Here is a 26,408-nt window from a genome sequence, read left to right as displayed (position 1 = left end):
CCACCTCAAAGAACACCCACATATCAAACACACTCAGCCATGTTCCTGACCACATGCACATCCTGCGCGTATACACAGGATGGCTTCCAGGGCTAATATTGCACCTGCAAACACAGGCTGCGTGCTCTGGCGGAACCAATCGGTTCCTGGGTTGACTTTTATTGCCAGAGAGAAAATACGGTTGAAATCACAGGCGCTCAATGTGGAAATAAAGTGTTTCAAAAAAAAGTTTTCAGTAGAGGAGAAAATGCTATTTTCTTTTCATGTGGTTGCTTCTATCCCTGAGAGGAAGACTTCGCACCTCCGACCCAAGTTTATCTTCAGAGTGTATAGGCTGTGCACGTTTACTCCGCAAAGATAATTGTTAGCGCGTCATAACTTCTTCCTGCATCTCCTGCACAGGGTAGATTGAGAAGAGATATAGTTTCGATACCGCAGCATCGGCAACGGCATTCAAATACTGCAAGCTGCTTCTTTAAGTTATCGCTGTGTGAACGAGGATAATGATACGATCAGTAGCGACGCTGCCTCGAGGCGCGGAGCGACACCGCGAGTCCGTCTAAATGGAAATCGAGGCGAGCGCGATATCTTGGGTTTTCTTTCCGAGTGGTTTGCTCATAATGATTCCGCCAAAGTCATTTTATTGTCTTCTGAAGATGACGCAGCACTCGCGAATGTGCAAGTTTGCAATCGCATTAAATAAAGATTAAACCACAAAATACATTTTACATTTGTAGTAAGTGCTTTTTCTAGATGGCTCTTTTTTATTGCCACTGCAAAACAAACTGGGTATCCCGCTTTATTCTGACTACTGGTGTAATTAATGAACCTAACATTCACTTGGTGGCCCTTTGTTGCCGGACTACACAGTGCTGTGTCAGCACTGCAGGGAGGTCTGCCGACGCCCTGGGTTTCTGTGTTTCTTCTCACCAATCCCAGTCATGGTGCTAAGAATCAGCCCAAATAGCCAAGAAATGCAAAAAAAGCTCTAGTTAGTATCACATGTTATTTCCAGCATGTTAGTCTAATAGTTATTGTTATTATTTCCTGTAATATAGATTTTGATACAGCAATGAAGGAAAGAAGTAGAATGCTTCCTGAAGCTGCCCAACAGTCTAATGCAAAATGCATAAGTAGGCCTGTACGGGTTAACGTGTCCCACCTTAAAAGGTATAAAAGTATAAAAGAAAAGCATAAAGTAAACATTGTTTTTATCTATTTTTACAGTCATTAGCCATTTTATAGTCATTAAATGGTGACATTTAAATATAACATGAGCACCTACATCCTGCTCTTTAAGGAATATTAGTACCGTAAGTGTATCTCTATGTATGCTCTAGAAAAGAGAGGAATGAAGGTGAGCAGGAGTAAAACAGAGTAAATGTCACTGGTCAACAGTGCAGAGTGATGGAGAATGTGGAAAGGAAGTGAAGAATCGTGTGCAGGCAGGCTGGAACGGGTGGAGGAAAGTATCAGGTGGCGGAAGGGCAGAAACCTGACAGCGAGGAATAAGATCTCGTGACTACTCTGGTCAAAAGAAAGAGGAATTGTCATTGTTTGTGAGCCCTGGCACCATCAGGATGGGCGTGGTGAGAGACACGGAGCATGAGGCAGAGTGGAATGCATTGGGACCCATTCCTGGTTGTGACCTCCCCCCCCCCCACTCCGCTGTAGCTCAGTCTACCATCCTGCTGTCCCATGAGATTCGTTGTGCCGTAAAGACTGATGATCCCCTCCGACCTCGGCTACTGAAACACGGCTTCGAAATAGCAACCAAGCCTTTTTGTCTCAGTTCCTTTAAGGCCTGTCATATCTTGTACGTAAGTGCTATTGACTTTGAACGCAGCCCTTTTCCAACCTAAATACCCCCGGCATATCAGCATTGCAATTTGATGGGGGGGGGGGTAGTTTCCTTCAAGTATGCTCAAAGTACAATCAACAAGTGCATCCCAAGGTCAAATTGAACAGAGCTGCTTTAATAGATTTGCTCTATTTACATGAGCCGTTCGTTAATGGCTCAGAAGCTCGTCTTCAAATCAGGAGTGTTGTGGCGAAAGTGGGTTGTCGCCGTTTTCATCGGTCAAAGAGGATTCCTACTTTCACAAGAAACAATGAGAACAACATTTGAATCCAGAAGTCCCAATACTTTTATCTCATAAAATAGCTTATTCTTGCAACACTGAGAATTTTTCAAGCACAATTCTCATTTCATTCTCGCTATTATTGCTCTGTAACATTATGACTTTTATTCATTACAACCTAACTTTACAATTTATATGACTGAACTCCTTTTTTTTTTATCTCCTCAATGTGGCCCAGTCACTCCATCATGCATTTAAAACCAGCTCCTATAAAACAGAGCGTTGCTATGCAGAATGGACAATGGTGTCATGTCTCCATCTAAACACGAGGCGGTTTTGAATATTCCAAGGGCAGAATTGAATTTGCAGGAGCTAAACTAGTAACAGGCATGAATAATGAAAGCCGCTCTAGTCTAGATACGTTTTCTCTTTCCTCACGTGTCTCTAGATGGGTGGCGCAGAGAGAGGTATGGATGAACGCAAACAGATCATTGTGCGAATAACTGTTGGTCATGCAGGATGTGTGATTGTTGCATATCTGCGTTCAGATATTTGGGAAAAGAAATGATGAGTACAAGTAAAAGAATCCCCTCCCACACGCCATCGACACAAAACTGAATATTCAGTTTCACATTTATATTTATAACAGAATCATGAATACAAATAGGCTCATAAATATGACGGGGAAGAGTGGATGCAAATGTGTGCCTTTGTGCATTTATTTTTAGCTGTGTGACACACGGGGTGAGATTAGACTGCTTTATTCTAATAAAGGGATTATTTTTATTATACTGACATCGTGGTCTCTTTTGTCGTTTGCTGTTTGTGCAAACTTAAACTCCTAAACCCCGATGTATCGAAGAAAATATAAGCAGCATCAAAACAAAATGTTTTTGTGCCGTGTGTTATGGATTATGAGTCAAGGTTTGTGTAGCCTATTTAAAAGCACAGAAGCGATTATGGCACGAACGTGTCCTGCAGCCGGGGTTATGCAGGTAAACACTCGCTTGTTTGTTTGTCTTCGGAGAATCCAAGTTCCTTTGAGAGCGTGAAATTATTAGCCCGAGATACCGAGATGTAGAGAATATCACCAATAAAGAGAGAGTGGAGCGTTATGGGGGGGTAAATCTCTGGGAGCACAATGGTGGATGGCGCGCTCCAACTAAATAAATGATCACGGGGCTATTTTTAAGATGAAGTGTAAATGCAGTAATCCTTTGAGCAGGAGCTGCGAAGAGCCAACGCTCAGCAGCCACACCAGGGAGGACGGTGCTGCCTTTATCCCCCCACCCCAGCCTCTCTTCCCTCCCTCCCTCTCTCTCTCTCTCCCTCACCCACCCACCCACCTTCCACTCCCTGCATCCCTCTGTATTTTCTCGCTTTATCCCTTTTCCATCCCCGTCTTCTTTCCGCCCCTTCCTTTCATATGGTAAGAGCTCCCTCTCTGTGTCGGAGCGCTTTGCTTATCGCCGAGCCCTCCACGGGGGCTCCGCCGGGTTCTATTGTAATAAGCAATAACAGACCTTTGAACGAGACGGGGAGGGGGAAACATGCAAGTGGCACGCAAAGAAGCAGCAGCCGCTGTGTGTTAGGCCACAGCGGGTCATTCTCTCAACTCTCTCTCAGTGGATGTATTATGTTAAGCTCTGAGTTTCTTTATGCTCCAGCGGCACCTGAGGGAGACTGTTGTCAGGCCCGAGGAAGGTTTCCATTGTGCTGTTTGGGTGTGGGAGAGGAGAACCTCCGCCGTTGCTTTTTAATAGCGCATAATGGGATGTCGTTAATCGCCGGCGCAGGCTGAGGGTTCACCAGGTTAAGGGCGTTGTAGCCTGCGTCCCGTTCCTCAGGTATGTGTCAGCAGGAACCTGGGAGCTGAGGGCCCCTTCCGGATTCTCCCATTCATCGTGTCCAAATGTCCTCGCCTCACTTCACCCCCCCACCCCCCCGCTGCTCTCTCACATCGATGAACATTTAATGCACTTAAATTACACGGCGAACGTTTCACCTCTTCTTTTATTATCTGTTTAACGATCTCTCGATCTGCAGCTGTGAGTTTCTTTTTTTTGCAGTGTGGGATTCCCAATCCTTGCATCGTATTTGTGATTGAAACTTGATCTATAGGGAATATAAATGTATGAAAGTTGTCACATATGTCCATCACTGTTTCCTACTTTATTTACAGTAGACTTATTTTGCCTGGTCAGCAGTGCACAAGAGTTTAGGGATTTAATGCACAGGAAAAACAGCAGCAAATCAATTAAAGGATATCAACGTGTGCTATGGCTTTATTGTTTAGATCTGCGAGGTTCAGCATGTGGGGGCGGAGGGGTGGGGGGATTATTCTGGCAACAGCGTTAGTTCTGTGATTGATGAATAGCGGACAGTTTACTTGTTGATGCAATTTATTCCTGGATTGCACCAAAGGATGTTTCCAAGGTCAGTCATGACTGATGGGAATAGCTGGTTCTGAATCAGTTCAATTGGAGAGAAATCAAAATATGTGACAGTAGAGACAGAGCACGGTGACTCCCCCCCCCCCCACCCCCGCCGCAGGGGAAACTGTTGAAGGCTTTGACTTTTCATCACATCAAGGTTCCTCTTATCAAGTCTTTCTGTTTATTAAAGATAAAAATGCCTGAAAGCTTGTTGTGTGACGGGATGCGCTACCGTTGGGCTCAAAGCCCCTCAACTAGGTTTTTAGAATACGGTTATAGGGAATAAAGTGGGCACATGTCCTTTTTCTAACTAGACAAGCACTCGGAGAGCGCAGACCTCCGCCAAGCAGCTCAGTCCCCTCCTAATTAGATAATAAATTATTCTTGCGTATCTTTATACACCAACCATGAAAAGTTAAAGTCAATCGGAATTGATATTCTTAACTGATTTCTTCTCCTCCTTCTCTTCCTCGCCTGTTAGCCAGCCACTCACTCATCAGGACCGGCTCCGCTCACCTGTTGTAGCTGCTTCAGGTTTAATTAGCGCTCCATTTAAACGGCTCCCTGACATGCACTCTGTGCCAGATTGTCTTTGTTCCTCATGCAAGACTTTTCACGTTGATTGATGGCCTTCCTGTTTGCGATTACCCGTTCTGTTCCCGTCCCAATAAACTAGTCTCCCATCCACGAGCACGAGCCTCACTTGTACCTCACTGGAAACTGTCCGCCTGTCTCCTGTCCAATAATGTGTCGGATACCATAGGATCATTTTTATTCATGAAAGTGTTATTTGTTTTGCAGCCGAAAAGTGACCGATCACACAGACACAACAACTTCAATGGACTTTGTACATTTCCGTGGTTGCATATTGTGTCACTGGTTGTTTGCCCCTCCAGTGGCAATGACTTTCCGTGCATGACTTTTTCCATGATGCAACAATCTTCTGAAAACAGTATTGGCATTATAAAGAGCAGCTCTATGATCTGAATACAACCTGTTGCGTCCTTGCACAGTTACAGATATGCATTTAACTGTAGTACTCTGGGTCTATTCTTTACTTAATATTCATTAGCCATAACTAGGATCACCTTTGATCACTTGATGTATAGAAACAATTTTAGTAAGTTAGAATTTGGACTGTTTTCATTTGCATTCCAGTTGAAAATGCATAGTCAGTGGCCTGCTAGCTTAGTTTAGCCTGGCTCTATCCAAAGAGCTGGAAGAAGCGGCCGGGGAGAGGGAAGTCCAGGCTTCCCTGCTTCGGCTGCGGACCCCGCGGCCCGGCCCCGGATAAGCAGTTGAATATGGATGGATGGGCTCTAACTTTAGTCAGAATTTTGATTCAGAGAGCTCTGTTTATCCCAAAAGGGCAATTTATTTGTAGACTAATCGGTCAATTCAGCGGTGTGTTCAATCTCAACAGACAACAAAGCAAAGTTAAATATCACAGGTGACAAATGGACAAGTATGGGGCAGCATAAAGAACAATATAAAATGAATTAAACAAACCGATCAAACAAATGTATAAATCTCACGAAGAAGTGAATGAAACTGATAGTTTATTAGAAATAACAGTCATTTAAAATAAGTTGTGTCTGCCTTCAACACCTTTAGTAGCAGAATGGGTGAAGGATGTGTCTGTTCTGGCTGCCACCTGTAAAGGCATCACAGTCAAACTAGGCTAGGCCATGCATGTTGAACGCGACGCATCATCTTAAAGGAATAACTGCAGAAATGTAAACATGCACGGCCCCTCGACGGGCGTACAAATACAGACGCATGCAGACATCAGTGTGCATGCAGTGGGATGTATGCCGATGTCTGCATACATGCAATGTGATAAACGAGGGGCTTGTTTTTACCGTTCCACTCCTTCACATCGCCGTCTCGAAGCCCTGAAGGCCATGACAGCTCTGAGGTATTCTGCATGGTGGAGCAGTGCGAAGCTCGGTTTGACAGTCCCCACCCGCTGTGCAACTAAAGGAAGCCGAAGCGTAGACGCAAGGTGTGTGTGTGTGTGTGTGTGTGTGTGCGTGTTTGTGTGTGGCAGCAGCAGGTGGCACAGGAAAATGCACGGTAACAAACACATCCAACTTGACACAAGTTAGGAGACCAAAACTCGAGCTGCGTCTCCAGTAAAATATACGGCGTTCCTTCACCTCGCTGGGTTTCTCTGATGTGGAGCTTGGCTTTAAAGAGATGGAGAGAGGCGGCGGGGGGGGCTTCTTATTAGTTGTTTATGTTGTTGAAATCAGGGCAGGGGAAGAAGCGGGTGTGCTTGCTCAGAGTCGCAGTAAAAGATGACCTATTTTGAAGACGCGCTGGGAGACGGGGTTCTCTAAACCTTATCAGAGCGCCACAGAGCTTCAAAACTCTACTTAATGTGTATAAATAGTTGGCTTGTACGCTTGTGTGTGTGCATGTACGCATCATTGGCCGCTCCTAAACATTCATTTAGGTCTGTAGCAGATCAGATTAGCACTCGATGCATGCATTTTCCTGCATTAGTGCAGAGATAGTCTTGGCGTGTTCAATGTCATCGGCTGCTGATCCGCCCACACACAGCCATGTTTGCAGTGGAGTGAGTCACGCTATTCGGAAAATGAGTTCTCCAGGAGTCTGTTGCTCTGTGAAACGCACACTCTTCTCTTGGTGTTCTTTGCCTTCAACGTCTTTGTGTCTGTGAACATTGAAGGTGAAGCCGGTCATTAGTGTAAGACCATAAACACGCCAACCGGTTCAGCACTCTGGACAAGTCTGGCAGTTGCTGAACTAACAAGTGCAGGCAGGGAGTATATTTCTGGAGCAGCAGGTACACAAAGCAAAGGGTATTTTTTTGTTTTCCAGCAAAGAGGATGTTGAACAAACAGACTGAACCTTTCAATTAGACCTTTTCAGACCCTGGTGAGTTTAGTAATATCATCAAGACACACAGGTGCGTTTAATCGGATTAAAAGCCTGATTGGAATGAAAATGCTTCATGTACACACCCAAGTGGGATTAGTCTGACCCAATCAAGCTCAATCCGATCAAGGTTCTATCCCGATCGAGAGGGGTGGTTTATACCGATTGATGATCCGATCAGGCCGCATGAAAACACTTATTCAGATGTTTTAGTACAAGTCGTCCTTTTTGCGCATGTCTGTGACGTCAGCGAAATGCGCCTCTGCTATTCCCGGACGCTAGTTGAAGCAGAGCGAGCGAAAGACAGAACTGGTCAATATTTCAGACAAACACTTCACCTTCTTGAATAACATTTTGCTAAAGCTCAGGGTTTTGATCTTCACTGAAAGGAATTGGCTTTGGCCTGACTGCTTCAGGCCAGTCTGAACATTTTGTGGGATGGGATGGCGTGTGATGAAGCACAGTAGATGCTTAATTGTGTGTTGTTATTTTTTGCATATGTTGAATAGATTCATTGATTTTACATTGTGATGTGAACATTGAGCACAATCTGGTCCACCAGTCTCATCATTTATTACGTATACTGCAACTCCACCCATCTAGGCTGAGATAGCGCTGTCACGGCTAAGGCTTAGATTCAGCCTCTCGAATAAGCCGAACGGACAGAATCAGTGCAAATAGACTCTGGCGCATTGAAACTACAACACATGGTGCACAGCAGAAAGGATCCAGATGCTGCTGCACAGCGAGGCTTGCTCAGATTAAACAAGCGAGACAGGTCTGATCGCAAATGCATGGGTGAGTTATGAAAAGGGAGCGAGTGAGAGAGAGAGAGCTGAGGACAGGTGTGAGGCTCGTCAGAAGAGAGCTTCTGATGATCCAGACATTTTACTGCCTGTTTCTGGAAAGCTGCTCGTCTGTAAATACCTGAGAAATGAGAATGAGCTACCGCAAGAGCGTTATTGGTGCGTGTGTGTGTGTGGGGGGGGCGGTGATGCATTCAAGTGTGAGTATGAGGTTCCATATGTGAATTACAATGTGGAACAGTACATTAATATGATGAGTAGGCCTGGTTAGATTCATGACTCAAGTGTTCCGCTATTCTGGTTTGCACACACACACACTCAAAAACCACAGAAACGTGTTGAAATTGTACATTCTCTGTCATACACTCGTGACTCGTGTCTGAGAGGCATTCACACGCTGGTCTGTTTCATTTAGGCTTGCCAGATTATCGGAATTATGTTCCAGAAATATTTTGACGGTAATTTGCCCTTCTCTGTCCTTGAAGGCTGAAGCAGGCTGGATGAAGGATCCACTTGTTTCTGCTTCTTACACTTCTTAACTGCTAACCCAGATTGGAATATACGTTTTCATCAAGTTTGCAAAGGTTTCCTATGATGACAATAAGTCCTTTTATCGGCTGGAGATATTTGCTGCGACTCCAGCCGTAACAATGCACCAGCCTAAAGATGCAGAGTGTGTCTGTGGTGGCACCTGAGAGGAGCACACTGTCACCAACATAAATTGGAAACATCAATGAACTGCACCTCTGAGCCTCCTGCTGTGTGTGTGTGTGTGTGTGTGATGGCAGAGGCAATGCAAATTACCCATGAAATTAAGACACAGGGCAGAGTCGTCTGTGTGATGAGAGAAATGTGGCTGTTTCAAACTGCCCTTGAAAATAAGAAATCGTTCAGGAGACGTGTGTGTGTGTGTGTGTGTGTGTGCGTGTGCGCGTGCGTGCATTTGATGGACACCACGCTCCTCCACCTCCTGCTTCGTACGTTGCCTGCAAGCACAAGAGGTTCACCGCATTGATTTTCTTGTACCATTTCATAATTATGCCTCCTCTCCTTTTATTCTTCCCCCTCTCTCCCTCTTTCTCTCTTTTATCCTGTCTCTCTTACCCCCCCTCCCTCTTCTATTTTTCTAATTCCATCCCCTGATCCATTTTTATGCCCAGGCTTGTTATCTCAGGCCTTTCTGTCTTTTTTTTTTTTCCTGTTTGATCTCAACTTCCTAATTTCTTCTCTCATCTACGTCACTCCCTTCTATTCCGTTTCCTCCCCCCCCCCCCCCCCCCCCCCGCTCTTACTGTCCTGGATGTCACCGTGTCTCTTTTTGCTCTCATGTTTTCTTATTCTTTCAATCTGTGCCGTTCCTCGACCCCCTCCTGTGTCCCAACCCTCCTTTGATTTCTGTCGTTTTTCCTCATTAATCTTTTTTCCCAATCTTCTGTTTTGTGTCTACAGCCTCTCTGGAGTGTGTGCCATCTTCGCCATAGCCTGATGGGTCAGGACTAACCAGTCATCACACAAGGATGCAGATGTACCTGCCCGCCATCATCTCTCTCCATCTACAAACCTCTGCTCTTCGCCTTCTCCAGAAACCCCCCCCTGAAAAGTACCATCTTCCCAGCCACTCCAGAGAAGCTCCCACAAGCTCCAGCTTGCCGCTTCCTTTCTGTCTAAAGATTCCTCCCAGCTTCCTGGAATCTGACCAATAGATTCCATTCCAGGCGGCCCATCTTCTGTCATTTTGACCCAACCTCCACGAGATCCTTTCGTGCTATAACTCCCCTTTTCAACCCCCTCTCCCCCTCAAGAACTGCTCCGACAGCCAAACGCTGCTGGTTTGTCATTGATCCAGAACTTTGCCGGGTTTCCATGAAGTATAGAAACACAAAGATAATCTCTGAACCATTGCCTTGTGATTGGACTCTCCTGTCGTGTGTGTGTGTGTATGTGTGTGTGTGTGTGCTGATTTACTGTTGGGGATCTCATCCACTCTTCCAGTAAAGTGTGACACCTTTAGTCTGAGGCACATTAGCGCCTTCATCCTCGCACTTAAACATCATTTTCCTCTCGTGCACTTTTCCAGGGCACAAATGAGACTCTGTGTAGTGGCAACATAAAGACTGTCTTTGCGACCGCTACTAGACGCCTCCTTGCTCATTAATCCTCGTATTTCCGTGACTGAGCGAGAGGCCGTTCTCTCAATTTGTGCATTGAGTGAAGTGTCCACATCTCTCTTAACGTCTTGGCTTCTCCTTTTTTGTTGATTGCTCTTCTCGAGTAGAAAGTGAGCCAGACAGAATGTCACTGCGAAAACGATCAACAGTCTCAGAATAAAAACTGACTCTGGTTCAGTGTATTTAAGCTGGTTCCCTCAAAATGAGTGACACTATCCTGAAAAAGTAAAAAAGCCCTCTAAAGGAGATGAAGTAGGATCTGAGAGGGGGGGAGTTGGCCATGCAGGAGATTCCCTCGGCAATCCGCGCAAAGAGAAACAAAGGGAAAGGGAGTGCCTGAGAGAGTAAAATTGAAGGAGCAGGAAGAGTGAAAAAGTGCTTTGTGAACTGAGAGACTTGGAGCTTTTCCTTGCTAATGAGGAAAGAAAAAAGGAGGGAAGACATCGCAAGCCTTCTTCATTTCCTCTCCTGTATCACTGACTTTTTATTGCTGTCTACTCGTCATCTCACTGTGTGAAAATATTTTTAGATGAGATATATTGAAAAAAAACGTGTAGAACAGAGAGCGCTCTGTAGCAAAAGCTCATTATGGAATTTGTTGTCTGTCCGCCCATTAGGAAGAGACGCTGTATTTTATTTATCTCCGGCAGGGAACTCTGATCTGTCGGTGTGAATAACGGCCACTCACTGTTGATATTATATTTCAACCGCACGCCATGTGTCGCCACGAACAAAGCATCTGTAGCTCAGAGCGCTGTCGTCTCCTCCTCTGTGTCCATGAGTGTAAATATATTCTACAAGCCTGTAGCCAGAATTATGACCCCTTAATATTAAACGCTCTTATCTATTCTGGTGTAGCATGAGTTGTTGTCATGGTAACAACATATTTCCTCTCCTGGATGGGACCTGTCAATCAGGGGAAGCTAAAATATCAGAGACCAAAAAAAAAAAAGGATTGGGGGGGGGGGCCCTAAGAGTCATTGAGTTTTAATTAGATTCCATTTGTAAAAGTGTCCCTCTGTGTCCAGTCATTCATTGTTGGGACCACAGCTGCAGCCTCATGGGGCAAAGACCTGCGTGCAGATTGAATAGTATTGATCAATTCTTGAGGACATACAGTCATTTGTCCAGGAACGTCTCAAGGAGGGTGTGTGTGTGTGTGTGTGCGAGTGCGCGTGTGCGTGTGCGCTGACAGTCACATAGGAATTGAGTTGTTCGGGTTGAAATACAAGGGTCCATTTCACGCCCCAGTGGACATGTTCTGTCCAAGGCAGGAAGCGGAGTGACGAAGCTTCCACTGAGTTTGGAATGTATCCATTTTTCAGTTTCCAATTGGAAAACTGTCAATATGTGAAATGGGAAGAGTGGTTTGTGGGGAATTGAGCTTGAGATCTGGGTTAATTTATGCAAATGACGATTGGTGGGAGTTCCCCGTGATGTAACTATTTTCCTTGGAATATTGAGTTAACATTGATTAGGTAATGTCAAAAGTAATGACAATAACTATCCATATATATCCGAGTCCTGATCGGGTGCTAATGGCCTATTCCGATCGAGTCTCGAAGCTCGTCATCGGGCCTGATTTCCGATCACGTGATTGGATCGGGACATCCGTAGTTCTTTGGAAAAAATAAAATAAGAATAATTTAAGTGTTTCGGAAAACACTTTTTGATTAAATTCACATTTTAACCATTTTTAGAGTTTTGCTCCAAAATGAAACATTAAAAGCTAAGATTTAAGCATTCCCAAAATCCAGAGGGGGTAAAAAAAATAAAAAATAAACACCAGTCCTGCGATTTCACACTATATAAACCACTTGCCTTGAATTGCATCATGTTTCTGATTATGTCCCTGTAAAAAAAAAAAAAAGGCAGTGAGGGATTATTAAAAGTGTGATCTTTTTTATTTCTGTCCGTCTTTGATTTTATTTCTTTTTTTTAATGATTTGATGCAGACAAATTTATAGTCCCGGGTCAGGAAATAAAGTGTGTGCGTGTGCGTGTGTGTACGAGCGTGCGTGCGTGTGCTCAGGACCTGGCAGGGTCCGAGGACTTGCCTGAACTGGCTCGGTTTAGTCGTCGCATCTGTTTTGCACAAGCTCATAGACAAAGTGCGCTGCAACGCATTGCCAAACTAAACCTAGCATAACGTTATTGCACAACAACTTTGACACAATGAACTCATATAAAAGTGGACACACGCCAAGAACAGATAATACAAGCACTCACACACACACAGTGACACTATATACACACAAATTTTGCAAAGATTTAGCAGCAAAGAAAGTCACAGCCACTCACAAGTTTCCCATCAATTAAAAATTAAACATAAATGTAGAAACATTTAAATGCCTCAAACACAATCTATACAGATGACTCCATAGCTAAGGGTGTTCTTCTTCCTGTCATGTTGACAGCATGCTAAGTGTTTTCTAGCCATCAGGCATGCAGACCAGGTCTCTGCTCCCAAAATATCTACATATAAGGTGCCTAATGATGGACATGAATGATGATGTTGGATGTTGCATATGTAATAAACAGGTTACTCATGTACAACTTGTTGTCTGTTCACTCTCTGTTCTGTGTTTAAGATAATACAGCTGACTATTCTCACAGAGAAAAATAAAAATACCCCTACAGCTGTGACCGATTTTGTGGTTTGTAGAAGTGCAGAGTTGCAGTTTCGGTATCGGAACAACTGGGAATGACATATTTAGAGTTGTCTCTCATGTCTTGTGTCTAAACAAGATGAATGTTTTAACTCTGCAATTCATTTTCATTCCTTTCAAAAGCAGCTGAAGGTGAGGCGATTTTACCACAGCTACGGGCAGCGCTCATCTCTTATTGGTTGTTACCTGGCAATCGTCCCCCAAGTCGTGTCATTTGTTAGTTTTTGTCAGTAAATTTAGGGTAAGGTTCGTACTGACAGGAGTCGTAAAACTCCATTTACAATAAAACATAAAGACTCTCACAGCAAAGCAAATGCGATCTTCATTCGTTCATCTGCAGCGTTTTGGGAGATGCATCCGTCCCTCCATCCGTCTCTCCTGTCACAGCAGAGCTTGCCTTTAACACCCGCCCTCAGCATCCACCTGGGAGGAGTGCCAGCACTGAACCTCGGACATCTCGGCATCATCTATGATGCGGTGAGATATGCTGTGAAGGTTAGGGATAAGTATCGTGATGCAGGTAAGCAAAGTCTCGTCAGTCTACATCCTCCTTTTCTTCCTAACGCCTTCCTTTTGTCCTGTGGACAGCTGGTCCGTTACCCTGTAAGGTAAAGATCCTTTCATCGGCGAGACTATTAAACTAGCAGACATCATCCCCTTTTTCTCCACTCCTCCATGTCAAAGTCATGTCATTCAGATTGGATCAAAATGTATTTTTCCTCTTTGCTGTATGACTCATAATCTCTTGCAGCAGGCGTGGATGGATATTAATGTGTAACACAGCACATATAAAGATGGATTCGATTTCATGTTGTATCGGTGCTCTTTACTGTCATCTCCTGAAATGATTATGCTGTCGATCTATGATCCGGGTTAGTACAGTGAAATTATCCAGGTTTGTACAGTGAAATGTTCCGAAATGTTACCGTCTGAACCAGGAGATATCATAGGGAGATACGATGCTCCATCTGCCCACTGACCACTGTGCCAGCCAGCTTCATAGTACCGGTACTACCTTAAGTTTTATATAAACCTGGGCAAAAAAACTCATGATTTGTTTTCATACTTGCTAGAGCGGTACTAGATACAGATCTAGCCCAAGAGGCTAATTATAATAAATGCAAATTTAGTGAAATTAAATTTTAAAAACTACTTTTATCAATTATCTCAAAGTAATGAATGATTAAAATACCAATTAGAAAAAATCTATATAGACTTTTGGAATGTAAAAAAAAAAGAATCACATTTTGGCAGAAATAGATTTGACCTTTTTTATGACAGAAAGGACAGATGGAATGAAAAACTAATTCTAGAATTAGACTCAAGTTTAAAATCAATCTTTGGGTGATTTGGAATTGATGCCTAGAAATGCTGCACGTCCTGTAGGCCATTTGCTTTACCATTTTGACTTTATTATTGTTATTTTGACTATTATCATTGTTTTCGGTTTGTTTGTTTTTCTATTTGACTTCTTAAATTGCATGTTCGATATAAAGCATTCAAATAATAAAAAAAATCTAATCATTTAATTTACCTGTGCTGCAGCGTGAAGCGCGGTGCGAGGGGGAAGGTGGTGGAAAACAGGTGTGAGGGATGAACAGAAAGAGAGATATGACAGAAAATCACTAACAGTCAGTCCCTTGTCTGCCTCTCCTGAGGCCTGCAGCACAAACCCTTGGTGCATGGGCTCTGGCTGCCACAATGAAATCTGGAGGGGGGTTTGAGTGTGTCTGCAAAATGTCCTCCACTTTTCATCATCCCTTTTTTTCTCTTTCTCACTTTTGCTGTTCCAATTCTATCCATTTCCTATTTCGTACATGTCAAACATTTGCTTTTCCATCTTCTCTCTCTTCTCTCTCTGTGTTGTTTTATTAGTTGCCATGGATACTCCTACAGTCCTCTTTTAGTTCTCATTACGTAAGTCACCTCTCTACGTTTCTCTATTTAGGTATAGCCTCCCTCGCTCGTGCCTCTGCACCATCCTCGGCCTCGCTGTTGCATTCCCTTCCTCCTCCGTCACACGTTCATGTTAAGCACAAGCGGGCAGCACTATGAATGAAACATTTTAGACGGTGCTCACGCTGAGCCCCTTTGGAGTGTCAGGATGAGCACTGGCTTTGGCCACACACTGTAAACGTGTGTGTGTGTGTGTGCATTCAGCAACAAGGGTTATCACACCTGTTTCTCTCCATGTTTTATTGTCACAGAAGACAAACTAGAGGCCTTCTTTAGTGGAAAAGCTTCACCAGTTTGGCAGAGGAAAGTTTCCCTCGGTCTCTATATGCTTGCGTCTCCTCTTATCTTGCTTGGTTTCTTAACATGTGTTGCTTTCAAACTGATTTTATCCTCCTGATTCTTTTGTTTTTGAAGCCTTTGCCTTTTTATTTTGTCATTCTGTAGTCTCTCTTCTACGACCCATCCTCCCCTCATCATCATCTTTCTGACAGATAAGAGGAGCGTCCAACGTAACTGATGTCCGTCGCTTTGGTGGGGATTATACCCGTGTGCGTTATTATCTCTACGTGCATCCCCACCCTGCAAGTGGGAACGTCATTGTGTGGTATGTGCATACGCTATCTTTACAAAACTGTGTATGCATGTAAATGGCCATCGGGAGAGTCCCTCCGCCAGCTGAGGCGGCTAAGCCTTGTTATCAACCGTCGCTGTGTGTTGATTCAGTTCAGATCAACCTGACAACCATCCAGTCGTGAACTCCCAGTTCTCGCTCTCCGGCGCCCGGCGACACTTTCATCTCCAACAGCCGCTTTTTTTATGAGTTTTCATCTCGCCAGCTTTGTCACAACCAGTGTCAGCATCGCAGAGGATAATGCACACTTCTGTTACGCTGATTTACTGGAGCGACCTTTCAAAGTCTTAACACGTCTCTTTTCAGGTCAAATGAGAAGACTGCAAAAAAAAAAAAAAAGTTCAATTGGATCAACACAGAGTGAAGAGGGTCTGAAGTATAGAAAGATTTGTTTCAAAACTTTCGTATTCAGTCCAGCTCTCACCTAAAAGGAACCTTTACATCCCCACACAATGCCAATAAAAACTGAATACTTTGTTTTTGTACACAGTAAAGAGATTATACTAAATAATATTGAAATCTCATACCCAGACTATTTTATTCTAAAGTCTTGCTGTGAGACGTCATTGGCTTGAGTCCCTGAAAAAGACGTTATTTGGTTCTGGATATGGCACGGTGGCGTAGTGGTTAGCGTTGTCGCCTCACAGAAAGAACTTTCCTGGTTCGAATCCTATCTGTGCGGAGTTTGTATGCTCTCCCCGTGTCCGCGTGGGATTTCTCCGGGTTCCTCTCGCCTCCAAAAGCATGCAATTTAGGTCTGTTGGTTACTCCAAATTGTCCGTAGTGTGTGAGTGAGTGGTTGATTGTCTATGTGTCGTCCCTAGCGACGCATCCGGGGTGTACCCCACCCCTCGCCCATATCAAACTGGGATAGGCTCCAGCAATACCAGTGACCGGTGGAAGGGGAAAAGCGGCTGTAGACGAGACGATCCTCTCATCTACAAGAAGATGGATGGATGGATGGATGGATGTGTTGTTCCTGATCCTGTTTGTATCTGTAATTGGTGCCGAGTTACTCGTGACATTAGCGCCAACTAACTTAACTGTTGGACTACAGTATTTAATACAGATTTTCGCAATGTGGTGAATATTTTCCATCTTTTTTTGTGTATGACAGCATCTTTCTTGAATGCATAATCCCGCCTGTTACCGAAGTAGCTCTTAATCTGCATGGTCCAAGCCGCTCCCCGGAGCCATGCAGCACTGTGCCTTGTTTTAGTACTTTTAGTTCGTAGATTTGGTTTTACAGTTTGAAACCATACATTTTTAGTTCATTTAACAACTACTCTCCTTTTTTTTTCTCGGCTGAACATACACCTATTGATTTAGCAAAAATACTGATTATTCAGGACAAATTCTGATTAATTTGCCACTGCAGACACTGGGCTGAAGGCTCGCATTCAAACAAGAATCTTCCACCCATAGAAGCGTCGTCTGCTCAGCCTCCATTGACATCAGCAGAGGCTCATAGTGGAACGTGCAGTGGTGGGGATGCTACAAGCTAGCACCTTGCACAGCTTTGTGCTCAACAACAAGGGACCTCTATGTTTACGAGTCAATAATACCCCCGACAGGAGAAGGAGGGTATGGAGTAAACCTCCTGTCCCCAAGGTTGTGTGTGTGTGTGTGTGTGTGTGTGCGTGTGTGTGTGTGTGTGTGTGTGTGTGTGTGTGTGTGTGTGTGTGTGTGTGGGCTAAAGTCAGTGTTTCTTGGGTTGCTGTCTGTTCAGATGTGCTGAATGCAGGTAGGGAGAGAAGACGAACCCGCGGCTCCTCAGCAGTGTTGGACCAGACGTGATGTCCGACCGTGGAGTCGGGACCTGGTGGCCTCCAGCCAGCAGGCGCCACTCAGGATGGAGGGGTGCTGTGCGCTCGCTCGTTAAACAGTCATGTGGGAACCCTAATGATACCCAACAGCACATTTCCTCTCTCCAGCCCTCTCAACCTCCCTCGTACTCTACCACCCCCCCCCCCCCCCCCTTCTCTGCTCTGTTTTCACTTTTGCTCGCACCCTAGCCTTCCGCCTGCTCCTGACTTCTCTCCCGTTCCATTTGTCGCCACCATCTGCCTTCCGCTCCCACCTTTGGGTGAGGGAGTCAGATCCGTCTGGTGGAAGGGAGAAAGCCTCTGTCACACTTGCCTTCTAATGAGCGGTTGCTCTGTATGCCGCTGGCTCCGGCAGCCAGCGCAAAAAGAAGAAAATGGCACATTTCACACTGCTGGGGCCTTGATCTGTCTGATTTCTGAGGGATGGCTCGATGTTTTCATGGGAGAACGATACCATGTAGACAAGAGAGAGAAAAAGAACAAACACAGAGAACAGAAGAAATGATGTAACACCTCGCCTTTGGTGTGAAAGCATCTCGTCTGGTTTTCATTGTTGCACAGATCTGGGACAGCAGAACATTTGGTGGTACTGTTACCCTGAGGGGTTGAAGAGCATGCCCTGTTTTATTGCCTTCTCGCTTTCATCCACACTGTGCATGAGTCAATATTGATTTTAGAAGATTTTCATTCTCTTTTTTTCCCCCACCTGGTCAGAGGATTTTTGCTGTCATGGTATTTCCACAGCCTTGGTGAATGATTAACATCGTTGTCCTAAATGTCTCCCTGACAGGAAGTATGTTGACGACATTGTTTGTCACGAGTCCTGCTTGTTTCACAGGTTGATGATCAATAGAAACATTTACCCTCCACAATATGAGGGGGGGACTTTTCATCCAGGGCCTTTTGTAATCTGTTGTTCAATTCCATCCTATTGTCGGAGAAAATTGGACCCTTTCAAAATGGTTTGATTCTAATTTCATGACAGCTGCAGGTAATAGCCTGGAGCAAATAGAAGCATTCTCCGACTCCTGCTGTACAGCCTTGTGTGTGGGCTTGGATCAAAATAATTTCCAAATCAGTATTATGCCAATCTGATTACCCATCAGGCATTTTGTTTCATTTTTTTGTATTTGCATTCCCAAGTTCAAGGACTTTCATGGATGGTCAGATTAAGTTAGAAGTGTTGAAGCCTTGAAATCCTGCTTGTGTGGGGCGTTTTGTTTTAAGGTGTCACACAGTGCATAAAGAAGAATTTCACTGATGTAAAGATCATCTTTTGATTAGACTCTGCTGTTTGGGCTGTAGAAAGATGCAAATCTTCCTAAAATTGGTGCCATATGAAAATAGAAACCGAAAAAACAGGCTTTTGGTAGTCACCTTCACGGGAATCAATAAGTGCCCATAGCTGATGGGTTTCCTGCGTCTTCCGCCTCGCCATTGGAAAACTGTTATATTACAGCTAATCGGTATAATAAACCACATTTCTAGAAACATATTGGGTAAGAATAAAGCTCTGATCCAGAATGAACCACAACTTTCGATTCACCAAACTTTATACAGTTGCACTCCCTTATTTTAGTGACATGCCTTAAGTTTAGTGACATGCCATTCTCTAAATCTGAGCAAGGACATCTCTCTGCTCTTTTTTTCTTTGGTCCACAGTCGTGGTCTTACTTACAGCAATGCAAAAAAAGACAGTCTGCGGTTTGGACAACAGCCCCAGAGCTGGCATTCATCTTCCTGCTCATGTGTGAAACACGTCACCTGGAAGGTATGCGAAGGCGAAGGCGAAGGCAGAATTTGTCCTGGTGGTTTCAGTCACTTTGTTTGGTTTCTGCTCCAACAGAAGTAAAAGCATCAGCGTCAGTTAGAAGTGAAGAATGCCTCGTGGAGGAGAGGTGAAAGAGTCTTCAACTAAACTTCAACAAGTCCTATTTTTTTGTTCTCTGTGATTAGCAGGTTACTTACTAAGTTAATTCCTCTGTGTTGCATCGCACGGAGAGAAATGTTTGTGCAAACACTCATATTGTGGGATTATCATTACGCTCTTGTGACCTCTTCAAATCGTACACAGGCAGACAAAGTGGCATCAGTTCAACAAAAGAGCCGGCGTCTCATCTAAAATTTTGAGGATGAACGCTGCTGGAAAAACAACGGGGTGAGACACGCTGAATTTTCTTTGTGCCACCAGCAAGTATGACAAGTATTCTTCTGTTTCTAAGGAGCAGCGCGGCGGAGCGTTTACAGCTGATTGACTTGGATGCGATTTGCATAATGTGTGGGCTGAAATAACGCAGAACAATAACCATTTCCAACGTGAATGGCCAGTTTGAGATCTGTGGCAGCAAAACAATGAATAAACAGAAAGGAACAAAAGTCGCTCTCAGCTCCAATCCCTCATCAGAATGCCCCCAGCCTGCATCCTCTCTCCAACTTTACACTCATTTATTTCCAAATCAGCCCCTTAATGTCAGCCATTATGTTCCTGTATCACTATAATAAATAATCCCCCAAAATTAGGGATGACATCATTTTGTCTCCTAGCAGCAATTACTTTAAATGCTCCAGCCCGCCTCCTTTTCCATGAGATGTGTTGAGTGAGTGGACGGATTTATTGATTGAGGTTGTGTGTCCGAGCCGCCGCGCTCTGGGGATGAGACGGATTATGTAGCAGGAGCGTGATGCTGTTGACACTTAAGTCGCCTTCACAACTCAGGCATGCCAAGACTTGGATGTGTGCCCACCCTGACCGCATCTAAATGTGTGTACCGAGGAGGGGGGGGGGGGAATTTTGAGATAGAAGGGGAATTGCGTGTGTGTGTGTGGGGGGGTGTCAGAGAAGGTCGAGAAAGAGTGGGCCAGCTGGCAGCCTCTGGCTCCAGTGTGCCCTGTGGGTATCCATCTTGGCGCAAATTCACTCTACTGTGACAGCTGGGACGTGGGTAACATCCGACACACAACTAACAAACACACACACACACATGCATGCAGCAAGAGGACACAGGATTAGATGGGAAGCGTGTAATTTTGAGTAAAGACGTCACAGATTGTAAGATGTGTTTCTTCGTATGGCCTTAAATTACCGGTAGGTGTTTCTTCATATACCGGTAAATTACCGGTAGGCTAAATGCTATTACAAAACAGGTTCTCACACTTACCTCTTTCTCCTTTTCAGACCGATGTGTTTATCATGTGTTTATCATGTGTTTATAGTGTCTGAGCGTCTTCAGAAAGACTTTTAGAAGACGTTTCTCAGAACACAGACAAATGATCACAAAGTGTTGCTTCACTTGACTTTTTCCGAGCTGCAAGTCAAAGCCAGGCGTTTTTCTTTAGTCTCTCATTTAATTGCATTTTTTTAGAAAACCAACTCCAACAATGACGGGACATTGAAAGTGACACGCCTTGCGGCGGGCCTGCGTCATTCCCCCCACTAACTCTCCCTGTCTTCCCCTCCCCTCTGCTCCTGCAATCACTTCATTCCCATCACCTGTGTTCCCGTCATCACCTGCATCACATCAGCAATCAGCCCGGACACTACATATACTCTGCTCACACACCGCACCCCTCCCAGATTGTCAGTAATGTTCACTACTTTCCAGCAGCTCAGACTGACCTCCAGTGTACTGACCCTGCCTGATTCCTGGACCCGCCCTCTGCCTGCCCCTTCAGATCTGTCGTGCGTTTGGGTTCTTTCCTGCCTCGGCCCGTGACAGAAAGGTTAAATTCAGTGGCACGTGTTGCATCAGCTCGTGGGAGGAGAGCAGGCAAATTGTTTAGCGTGAACATGTGTCCCATTCTGGCTGAACAAATGACTTCGGCGTATTCTCCTTCGTTTTTTGCTTCTTAATGCACGGCTTAATGGGAACAACCTGCTCTGTCCACGACTTCCACTTTTGTTCAGTGGTGGTCCCTTATTTGCAGCGGTTGCACTGTAGATGGGGAAAACTTCAATTTCATGTCACTGCATGATGAGAAATTTGTGACCAGATTGTGTTATTACTGTTTAGTTGCCATCAAACCAGCTCTTTTATTGCTCTCCTCTAATGTAAGTGAGCGGTGAATAAGTGCCCACATAGGGAAAGGAATTAACGGCTGTTCCCTTTTGGAAAAAGGACAATTTTCTTTACTTGCCATTAAATATGCTTCATCGAAAAAGGCACAGATTAATGTTTAATGTAAAGACCAGGCTTTATATTTTCACTTCGTTAACCGCGACTTATTTTTGCATTTTATTTGTTCCTAATAAAAAAAAAAGCTTTCCCTCCATCAAAAATGCATAAAATGGCTGTTATTCCCGTAATGTAAATGTACGGGTCATTAATTTATTGCAAGTCACAAGCTCACAAAGGAACCGAGGTGCCTTCCAGGTATCGGTTTCACGGGTTGTGGTTCCAGGCGTCAGGGAGATGGAAATGAGGACATGGTTTTTGGAAAGCAGGAGGCAGAAGTCATGGAGGTTGAAAGCCGCCGCGAGCTGGCGAGGGATGGAAGGAGGTTAATGTGAGGAAATCAGAGAACGGTGGAGCTGAGGTGGAGCCTTTGATTTTGATTTAGTTTTTTTTCCTGGCTCGTCGGCTCAATTCATCTGTCGGTGTAACGGCTGGTTCCTCAGCAACAGCTGGAATTGGAAAGAAATGACTCAGGATGGGATATAGTTCTATGTCCGAGGCAGTTTCAATACAGACAGGAAATTGATATGCTGGATGCGATGGTAAAACAGGAAGAGGAGGGGCAACGAGAGCTACATGTGATCGTCTGTTTGGACATTGGCTTTTCACACGCCCTCCCCCCACGCATTCACTTTGAGGGGACGCTCTTGCATTGTGACAACATTTCTATGCAAAGAAGGCTTTTATAAAAAACAGCACTGTGAAACAGCAACGCAACAATCAGCCGGTTTGATGTTAAATGTGCAGCGTAGTTGAAGCACATGCAATCGTGGTTCTGAAAACGTCTGCTGTAAAAACACGCCGAGCATCGTCCCGCCTTCAGCACGCAACAGAGGGAATATAATCCCGCCGTGATGCACACAGCGCCTTTCATAATTGCCGGCGCCTTCCGTTATCCGAGGACCCGGGACAGCAGCCCTTTGTTACGCCTCGCTTTGATTAATTGCCGCTACAAAGCGCTGCTCTATTTACCGCATGTAGGTCAAGTTGTACCGGTTTAACTATTAAGTGGCAAAAACCTTGATGTGCACAAAATGTGTGGAAGTTTACTTTGAGGGTGGAAACAATGAGAAATAACCGGGTGATGTGTGTGTGGTGCTGTAAGCCTTTTAAGGTCTCGCTGACTAAGCTCATATTTGAAAGTTAAATAATAGATGATCTTTTTATTAGGGTGTCTCGGGTTCCGCTGAAGCAATGTCAGTGTGTTATAAAAGGAAACCCTCTATAAATATGTTGGGTGAGCTCTGTGAAATCTCATGATCAATGCTATTTTGGACTCCAGATATTCCAGCTGGAGACGGGGAATTCGGCTTTGGCAGAAATAACGGCATGATGACGCAAGCGAAGACTAGTCCTCGCTGTTTTTATAGCGAAGATGTCATTTCATTCTAGGAAGGTTTTTATAAGCATCTCACACACTGACCTCATCACCAAGCTTAGTTTGCATTTCATTTTTTTCATTTTACGGCTATGAGATTTCCATTTGGAACGTTCAAATATAACAAACACTCAACAATTGTCTTTTTTCTTTTTATGTATCATTTTCAAAGTGTCTCTGGACGGTGTTTTATCAGTTGCATTATGCGTTTTGCATTTTGTTTGTATCCTGCAGTCGGCTTCATTTCCTCCGCTGGAACCCCCCTACATGCTTCAGACATATGACCACAGTTTGTCAAACAATGATTCTGTTATAATCTGTAACCTTGTGTTTCTCCATTGTTATTCCTGTCGCTGATCCGGCCTCACATAGTTGGGAGAAGCAGCCTTTCATTTCCTCTTGTCTGAAGAGCCTCATCCTTCACCTGAAGATTCAGCTTCTTTCCCCCAATTATTTTCAGTGTAAGTTAAAAAACATTCATTCATTCATTTTCCAACCGCTTTGTCCGGCACCGGGTCTGGAGCCTATCTCAGCAGTCATTGGGCGAGAGGCGGGGTACACCCTGGACAAGCCGCCAGTTCATCGCAGGGCAACACAGAGACAGACAATCAGCCACACACACACACACACACCTACGGGCAATTTAGTAACACCAATCAGCCTAGGCTGCATGTTTTTGGTGGTGGGAGGAACCCGGAGAACCCGGAGAGAACCCACGCAGACACAGGGAGAACATGCAAACTCCTCACAGAAATGCCACAAGTCGGATTCGAACCCGCAACCTCCTTGCTGTGAGGTGCTTACCACGGCGCCACCGGGCCAACCAGTTAAAAAACAAAATAAAAATAAAAAGGTTCCGCATTTCTCGTACATTAGAATTTCCTTTGACAAGATTTTGTTTATCTGTGCCTCTCTTTAAAATACTTCCGTTTTTACAATTTCCATTATTCAATTTGATGGATGTCATGTGTTACAGGAATACTGCTGAGCAAGCTGTTCAGGCAAGCTGGAACTCAGAGGGGGGAGAGGGGCAGAAAAAAAGACACAAGGAGGGAGAAATTCCAGCAGACTTGCCTCAGCAAATGTGCCGTAGATTAGGTTGCATGTCTAAAAATTTTCCTATCCACCTTTAGGTGGATAGGAATGCACTCAGAACATTGCAGAAGAGGTCTTGGCATCTTCGTCTGTACACTTCTTGAAAACTAGTTTTTTTTCTGATATTTAAACTCAATATCGAGTGGCACGCAAACTTTTAAAGATTTCCTGTCTGGAGTTAAACAGCAGCGGTTTCCATGCACGGACCACCTGCAGATGAGGATTGCTAACCGTTAGCATGATCACGCATAGACTGACGGAAGATGCACCAAACTACCAACAAGTTGATGATCAGCTACAAACTTGCTAATAACTAACTAGCAGTAGCGTGGTAGCGCAGCCCCTTTCTGTGCAGTGTGTTGGCTTTGTTCTGCCCGTGTCTCCACGGGTTCTCTCTGGGTTCTCCGGTTTCCTCCCACCTCCACGCTGAAATGGCATGTAGGTATACACTGTAAATCTGAGTGGGAATGTGTGTTTGCCTTGAGACGAACTGGCGACTTATCCAGAGTGTACCCCGCCTCTCACCCATAGCCAGCTGGGGATAGGCTCAAACAGAACCCATATTTCTGATAAGCGGCTGAAGATGAGACGATTACATTTGTCTCGTATTCAAGACGGTGAATGAATGAAGGAACGATTGATGAGCCAGCAGCAATACTGATAATAAAAACCAAACCATTGATGGAGAACAAGAATATCTGAAAGCAAAGACACACTGTTGGAAAAACTCAATTTGTGCTGATGTGGATAGGCCCCAACCGCCATCATAGTGGAATAATGTAAAAATTGCATGACGTAAAATGTAATTAAATTGAAGTCTGTCCTTCAGCTTATGAAAATATGTGTCTAAAGTCTTACCTCCTGTCAGACCTCTTCCATATTGACTGATGGACGGACTGGAATAGCGTGATGAATAGCTCCATATGTCCCCTTCGGCTGTGGGTGTGATTAATAATCAGTGAAATATGTCTATTACTCTGTGGAATTTGCCACATAATGCAGCTCTGAGATGTGTCAGAGGTCTGAGCAGAATAGTTCCCACATTTTCTTTCATCTTCCAACGATGCTCTGCTGTTTGCAGTTAAGTTTCGTCTCCATTTCTGTAAACGATGTCAGTCTGGTATTCACGCTGTGATTGCATCACCGTTCACTGGGTGACACTGACGGAGCAGAATAGCGTTCAGATTTCACTGTAAATCTATTGCAGTTCGTGTGTGTGTGTGTGTGTGTGTGTGTGTGTGTGTGTGATGTGTACACATCTCAGAAACTCAGGCCTGACAGGCAGGAGATAAATTTTGTCCAACTTCACCGCTGCTCCTTTTCCCACTCGCCTCTTTATTCTGTCTTCTCTCGCCTCTTTCATCTTTATTTATTATCTGTTCCTTTTTCTCACAACCTCTTCTCCCCTATTTTCATCTGGCATTTATATAAAAGGAAACACCAAATGTTCAAAGTTGGATGGGGATTCATTACAGTCCAAGCCCAGATGATTTACAGTGGGAAGACCCCCCCCCCCCCCCCTCCACTACTTCCTTTTGTTTCATAGAACAGAAAAAAAAAAAAACAAGAATTGGTTTAACATCAATGATTTTTTGGTATTTAGGAACGGAAACTCGATATTCCCATGAAATTGGTGTACAAAGGTTTGATCTGTGTCTCTCTGGGCCCTGATAAACCAAGTTAGCAGTCACGAGGTGGGCGGTCCTTCCGCTTCTTAGGCACTTTATGACTTGTGCTCAGCATAAAGGACCCGAGTCATCCTTCATAAAGGGCAGCCGAATTGGTGGCGGGGCTGTTTGCGTGAAAAGTCAATTTTATTATTTGTCTATTGTTGATAATACCTGGTATATTTATAGCATCATCTCATCCAAGGTTCCAAATGTGCTGGGCTGAAACTACGAGATGAAGTTAAAGCACTGCAGATGTCTTGTTGTTGTTCAGAAGAAATGGTGACCCGCACTAAAACTAAAACGGAACATCCCGCATGTCGGACGAGGCATCCTGCAAAAGCTACATCGTTGTCAGCCGGTTTTTAAGCGCAGACTTGGAAAGACTCCGTCCCTTTGATGAACCGTGTTTTGAGCATCGCCATATGCTTGAGTATATTTCTAGCGTCGTACTGAAATGAGCCGCTGCATCCCACCTATTGTGTTCATTTTTCTGCTGTGGATTTTGGAACATTAACATCAATGTATTTTGTTTGTATGATCTGGCCGGTCTAAGCAGAGACGGAGTCAACCGCTGCTGAGTTATGTCTTTTAACAAGAGAGAGAAGTTCACTGTGCTG

The sequence above is a fragment of the Brachionichthys hirsutus genome, chromosome 13 (assembly GCF_040956055.1).
Source record: "Brachionichthys hirsutus isolate HB-005 chromosome 13, CSIRO-AGI_Bhir_v1, whole genome shotgun sequence".
Classification (NCBI taxonomy): Eukaryota; Metazoa; Chordata; class Actinopteri; order Lophiiformes; family Brachionichthyidae; genus Brachionichthys; species Brachionichthys hirsutus.
The sequence above is the reverse complement of the archived record's forward strand: the minus strand, read 5'-3'. Positions refer to the sequence as shown.